This window comes from Pogona vitticeps, chromosome 8, assembly GCF_051106095.1.
Source record: "Pogona vitticeps strain Pit_001003342236 chromosome 8, PviZW2.1, whole genome shotgun sequence".
Lineage (NCBI taxonomy): Eukaryota > Metazoa > Chordata > Lepidosauria > Squamata > Agamidae > Pogona > Pogona vitticeps.
The window spans coordinates 17,373,275-17,380,424 of NC_135790.1; the positions used below are offsets into that span (position 1 = coordinate 17,373,275).

General features: G+C 44.7%; 1 long non-coding RNA gene across 1 annotated transcript; it reads right to left on the reverse strand.

Annotated features, from left to right (window-relative positions):
• Positions 1–4,668: 4,668 nt before the first annotated feature.
• On the reverse strand, positions 4,669–6,941 carry LOC140701858 (uncharacterized). Its single transcript, XR_013538316.1, has 3 exons — positions 6,320–6,941; positions 5,505–5,982; positions 4,669–5,073 (listed from the first exon to the last, which is right to left on the reverse strand). It is a non-coding gene; the product is annotated as an uncharacterized LOC140701858 (long non-coding RNA).
• Positions 6,942–7,150: the final 209 nt, after the last annotated feature.

Genomic DNA, 7,150 nt, shown 5'->3' on the forward strand with positions numbered 1-7,150 from the left:
GGTTGTTTAAGAGGCAACTGACTAGATAAATAAATAATGTGTAGCAGACGAACAAGAGCCTGAGTAAACTCGGTGGTAGCTGTGAGTTGTTTTTTTTGAGATTCCACCTCAAAGGCGATCATAAACATTTGTCATACCCTCAGCCTGTACTCCTCTATGAGTTACAGAATTCTTCATAAATCAACTTCTGACAAGCCTCAAGCCATCCGATCTTCCCCTCCTGAGAGATTCTCTGCTTAATCCTCGTCTGTCAGGGAATGTTTAGATCAAGAGGAGCAAAGGACAAGAAAATGATTACGTGACATGAAAACATTGTCTATTCCTTTGGGTGGTATTTAGAATGCGCAGAGAAAGATCGAGAGAAGTTGTGTGTGTGTGTGTGTGTGTGTGTGTGTGTGTGTGTGTGTGTGTGTGTGTGTGCATGCGTGCGTGTGTGTGTGTGTGTGAGAGAGAATTTGTTACTCTTGATTTTCAATTTCCAATATGCTTTGGAAATGTGATCCTGTAGTTTTAGTGGAAAATGGAGATTTATGCCCAGTCCCTCTACCAGTAACAATGTTTTAACAGAGTCTCCATGTTGTTCTGTTCTATACACGTCTCTGGAGGCAATCGAAGACAAGGCACTGGACACAGAGCAGTCAATTCTATGCCAACAGGACAGAGGAAAAGCATCCCTAAAAACAATGCAACAACACACATAGCTAGGAATATAAGTATATAAGAAGACTATGCTGGATCAGGCCAAAGAAAATGTAGTCCAGGATTTCAGCATGTATCTGCACTACACAGCTAAAGCAGTTCGATCCCACTTTAATTGCCATTGCTGCATCTTATGGAATCCTGAAGTCTAGTTTGATTACTTTCTCTGCTAGAAAGCTCAGCTTTTCTTCTGGGGTGTATAGCAGAAAATTCTGAGTACCTCACCAAGTACAGATCCCAGGATTCTATAGGGTGGCAGTTCGAGTTATATGAAAACCACAGGGACCCTAAGCATATTCCTGTTCACATGGTGGCCCATTCATCGCTTATGGGAAGACTGCATGCAAAGCAATGTGTTTGCCGGTAACCTCTTATTTGCGTTCCTCAGCAAATGGTAGGATGGCCAGTTTCAAGGTGCCAAGTGAAGTCTCAAGGAATTGCTATGCTTTCCTGGTCTCAAAGTGGGAAGACAAGTTTGAGGGAGACTGGAGTTGTTGAAGCAGAAAGCATGATTTTACTGTGTTTTGGCATATAAGGAGGCTTGGACGTCCACCCGCCCTCCACTCCCAGCTGCCATCAGGGCTCACAAGACCAGGGCAAAAGAGCTTGTATGTCTCCTTTCATTATCCCACTAACTGTTCCAGCTCGACAGTATTTCAACTTTTTCCAGAATAGGAGACCATCCTTCCCAAAGCCATCTTAAGATTAAATTCTGCTTTCGGTACTAAAGGTCTTTCTTATAACGTGATAAGTCTCAGAGTTTAAGAAATGGTACCCCAGATGGCTCTTTATATGACAAAACCTCATTCTAGGCCATATAAGTTGGCCAAGTTGCACATGGAAAAACAAGGCCAGGAAGTGACGTATGAAAGCATGGGCATTTGCCAAGAGTATTGGCAGCGTGTTTCATCTGGCTCATCTTTCTTTCGGACCCACCTCGGTGGCAAACAGGGAGATGAGCCAGTGCAGAATTTCAGGCTTTCACCCTTGTTGTAAATACCATGCCTAGTTTATCCAAATCTGCTGTCAGGTTAGTCCTGTAAACCTGCCCACACAGAGGATTAATACTGAGTTTATAGTTCTTCCAAAGCAGAAACTATCCGTGTTCTTGGCCATGCTGAAAAAAATCCTCCTTAATGGAGGGGACTTTTTTCAAAATGTTTGCTCATTCATTTAATTCACTTTCGTACTCCCTTGCCCTCCCTTACTATTGTCCAGAAAAATCTTGTTAACTACACAGCATTCTGTTCACAGTGGGTTTTGATTTGTTATGGGTCCCAAGTGAAGGTGTGCTCAGATCTATTGCTAACCTTGAATTCATTACCCCCCCCCTTTCCTTCAAGATTTCTCAGACTTATCCCCCCATGGAATCTCTTCACCGGAACTGCTGGATAGCTCAGTGCTTTAAATATCTGCCTGTGGAGTCTGGTTGGGAGTTCAATTCCCCCTTTTGCCTCCTTGACAGGAGCTGGACTCAATGATGTTCTGAGATGATGATGATGATGGTGATGATGATGATGATGATGATGATGATGATGATGATGATGATGATGATGACGACGACTTTCCTCGTAGGTCAAATTCAAAAGTCAGGCTGCATAAAGGTGTGCTTGGACCCTATACAGTGTGGTGCGTATGTGATGGGCTGAGAGATCAATTTGTGGGTTTGTGTGTTGAGAGATGGTCAAGCCAAGCATTTGACATGAAGAAAGTCTTCCTCCTCCTCTTCTCTCCCGCAACTTCAGCAATTCATTCTGCTGCATCTGCTGTATGTGTAGCTCAGGTTTGTATTTGTGCCCCATTTGAGAGAGGAAATGGAATTGTGCCCCAAGCAACCTACAATATCAAGCTAACAACACATAAGAATTAAGGCAACACAAGTGATGGATTTATCAGTCTGGCCCGTGAGCCCAGAATTGTACAAAATCCAGATTCTGATTCACACGGAGAAGCTCCAGCAGCTTCCCTCTCTTCAGACCATTGTGTTTCCATGGGGAAATAGATGGTGGAGGGATCCAGAGCAAGCCATTTCCCTCAACATGCTTTAAAACATGACTGAGTGGGGCATAAGTGGCTGCCCCATAACTATGATACCATGTGGGTGAAAACAAACCAATTTCTTCTTTACTGTGGAGACAATTGACAGAGCAACACCTCAGACTCCCTCAACGGTTGGAAAAAATCAATTACTCCCTCTGGATCTTTAAGAGGCCCTCTCTTTCCCTCTAAGAATGCCTGCCATAAAGGGAGCTCAGGGAAAATGTCTTTTTTCTTCTGTTTCCAGGTGGCCGGAGCTCTTTGGAGATAAGGGGCTCCAGATACAGGATGCAGTGGGAACGCTCACGTTTGAAATAGTCCCCAGAACTGCTGTGAGGGAAAACACTGACAATGATTTTTTTTTTAAATTATTTTTCAAATTAATGTGGGTTCACTTATCAGAATTTTATGACTTTCCTTCTCCCTCTCTCTTCCCAAATAAGTTTTCTCTTGGTAGATTAAAAGTTCATTCTGTCTCCGGAAATGAAGTCTTTCTGCCAAGACCTCCGGCTGAGAAAATAGGAACAAGATGCTTTAATCCCTGTGAGAGTCTTGGAGGCTGAACTCCCTGCTAGTGTTGTGGAATGAGATCCACCATGAGCGCAAGCCGTGTCTTGAATAGCTTTCAGAGGCTATCTCAGCAACAAATGCAATGGGAGGGACAAAGGCACATTGGCCCGGGCAGCCTGAAGGGCATTTGTGTATCTGTGACAAGGGAGGGACCACAGAACTGATGCCTCGCATACTGTGTGAACAGAAGGACCTTGGTTCAATTCGCTGCATCTCCAGCTAGAAGATAAGAAGGCAAACAGTATTCAGGTATACGGCCACTCCTGTTTGAAAGCATCCTCTGCTTGAAGATCTGTCTAATCCAAGTCCATAAGAAATACTGTATAAGAAATAGGAGCAGTGGCTTTGCTGTGAAGCCTCCGGCAGAAAACTGAGCAGGTCAACTGATCATGACCTTCCTTATTCTGGTGAGATGCATTATATCTCTGTTTAGGCTATTTAACTATACCTAAAGTTCCATCTTCTTATCTAAAGCAGTGCAGGTTGAGGTTCTCAAAGAGAAATGAAACTATAAACTCAACTATAAACTCAATAAATTTTTCAGAATATCCTTCAATCCTCATATATTAATATTCATGTAAGAATACATAATTGTGGGGGGCTGTAAATCTGCCTCGACTAGATAAAATATGAGAAGAAAAGGTCAGTACACTTTGAGTTTCATGTATATTTTTGTGTGAGGAAATGACTCTTGATGTCTCCTCTCCCATAGATAGCCCCCCCCACAGTGGAGAGCCCCTCCCACCTCAAGCCCAAGTCAACTCCCCCCCCAAGGGCCCTGCCCGTTTCCCCCCCTCCGCCCTGGTCCTTCCCCTTCCCCTTCTTGTCCCTCCTGCCTTCCTCCTTCAAGAGTCGTGTGGGGACCAGAAGCATCTCCCTGCCCGGGTCCCCTCTTCTTTCGCTGCGCCACCATCACCCCACCCAGAGGAGCTAGAGACTCAGGGGGAGGGAAAGGGTCCACGGCTGTGTTAGCAACAATGGTTCAATCCTGCCACCATCTGGGGTGTCCGTCTTCCCGGCAGGAACCATTCAGGCCTCTTTGAGCCAGCTAAACACTCCCGTCCAAAGAGCGGACATCAGTCGTCCAAAGGTGGACCTGAAGGAGCAGAGAGAAACGAGCAAGAGGACACCGTTCAAAGGGGTTGGGAATGAGGTGCCTCCATAAAAGGGAAACCCACCCAAAGGGATACAGAAAGAACAAAGGACCCTAAAAATAATTGCAACTAAAAAGAACCACATTCCCCAAAAACAGGCTGTGATTTCCCCTTGGAGGTCCCTAGGTGGGGAACCCATGAATTAAAAAAGGACCTCGCCTAATTAAGCCTTATGGACACATCATTTTTAAAAAAATACACAGAACGAGATGATTTAACAGATTTTAATGTACATTATGTAGGACACTAAATTTTAAAAAAACATAACAGAATAGATACAATATATAAATACGAAATACAGGCTAAATAATTTTTTTTAAACACAGAATAATATTAAAAACTTAACTCATATTAAAACTATATCTCTTTGGGTGGCTGTTGAACACTATCTATTTTTTCCAAAAATAAAATGCAACTCCGGCAAGGCAGGCACCGGAAAGGAGGCAGGAGGTGAGGGAGAGGGAAGGGAAGGGCCGGGAAGGAGGAACGCCGGAAGGGAAGGATTTCTTGACTTGTCCAGGAGGTTTTGGTGGTGGAGGGAGAGGACGGAGAGCAAGGATCCTTGGTTGATGGGATGGAAGGCAGGTGAGGGGAAATCTTCGGGTCAGGATTCCTGTGGGGAAAAGAGAAAAGAGAAAGCTTCATCAATATGAGAATAAACTCCCCTTTCTCCCATCAGGGGACATCCATGTCAAAGAATCTTTTTGGGATAAGCCCAGCAGAGGAAGTCATCTTACTCCTGGTCAGCCTACATTTTCCAATGTCCATCCCATCATATCCACAAACATTCTTTATGCTAAAGCAATAGGTCTACGTTACGTTCATTGGACTATTGTGTAAACCAGGGCAGACCTTTAAAATGAGTGTTTGATCCTTTTAAGATCAAGGACTTTTGCCACTATCCTATCAAATGGGAGAGCAGTAAATATTCTTAGGATTCTGCTTAAGAAAATGTATTTAATTTCGAATTGGACTGATCGTGAACCCTGTAAGAAAGAAAAACAGCCCACTAGAGGATATGATATGAATGAAAAGTTCCCTCACCTGGGAGATGTGGGTGATGGCGATCCTCTTGAAAGAGGGGGAGAAGGTGGGAAAAGGGGAAGGGCTGAAGGGAAAGAGGAGGGGGTGGGTTGGAGCAAGGGGCAAGAGGAGGATTTGAATCGGGGAGAGGGACAAGAGCAGGGTCTAGGTCGGGGAAAGGGACAAGAGGAGGATTTGATTCGGGGAGAGGGACAAGGGCAGGGTCTAGGTCGGGGAAAAGGACAAGAGGAGGATTGGATTCGGGGAGAGGGACAAGGGCAGCATCTAGGTCAGGGAAAGGGACAAGAGGAGGATTTGAGTCGGGGAGAGGGACAAGGGCAGGGTCTACGTCGGGGAAAGGGACAAGAGGAGGATTTGAGTTGGGGAGAGGGACAAGGGCAGGATTTGGGTGGGGGGAAGGATGAACACGAGGTTTATGGGGTCTATGGGTTTTATGGCGGAGGGTGCAAAGGGGGTGGCTTCTTTCAAACTTCAGGTCCTGCAATCACAAGAAGAGAAACAAGGGTTTTCAATGTGTGTCTAGACAAATCCTATTCAGATCCTGTACAGTTAAACCCGAAAACCCAGTCTTTTGGGGATGAGAATTCTGTCAACTGCAACTCCATCCTTTCCTTAGCAATACTCTAAGGGGAGGAGAAAAATTTACCCATATCCATGAGTTGCAGAGGACAATTCTCCTTGGGCACACAGATACACACAAAACAGAGACTCCCAACCCAGGGCAGAAGTGATGGAGAGGCCAACCTGCTGATGGACCTGCAGTCCACCTTCAGAGTTGTCCTCTTGTAAAAGCGGGAGAATCCACCCCATCTCACCTTCCTCCTTTGACACCACAGTTTTTCTCTTGCTCTCTCCCTGCTTTGTTTTCTCAAATTGCTCTCCTTCCTGCTGGCCCATCTTAAAAACCAATGGTCATAGGGTGGCCTCTTAATGCCTCTGTCCATTCTGATGGCCGTTCCCTGTGTTGAGCAAGACAAAGTAAGAGATCCATTGCATTACTTTGCAGGTCATTGAGAAAAGCGAGTCATAGAACCCGAAAAAATATCCGCCATGACCTTTCTAATAAGATCTTGAAATTTTCTGACAAAGTAACTTTGGTAACTAAAAAATGTGATGGATTGTGCTTAAAATCATATATATATGATCACTTGCTGCACTTCCACTGGATCTGGGTAACCCAAAATAAAGCCTGTGAAAGGGGCTGATGATGGATGTCACTCGTTCCTGGCAAACTAGATACGAGATCCCACGTCTGCCTCCAAGTCCAAGAGGAAGAGCTATTCCCAACCAGAAGCTTTCTGCAATCTGTGCAAAATATCACAGGTGTTTTTCCCCCTTGAAGAAGGACACATCCAGGAAGGATGGAGTGACAGGCTTTTTGTTCAAAAAGAAGCCTTCGTTCGCAAGGAAGGATGATTCTTGGAAAACTAGAGAGTGGCTTTTGGCCCAGCACGGCATTTGGACCCTTAGTTCACCTATCATCTGTTCACAGTTGAATAACTTGTGGGATTTTCTGATTCCTAATTGTCATTTAGTCAATATTGTTCTTGTTGTTATTTTGTGCAGACAAATTGCTTCTGACTTAAGGTGATTTTATGAATTTTGGAGCTGTTCCTTGTTCTACAAGGGTGGGTCCCAGTGGGCTT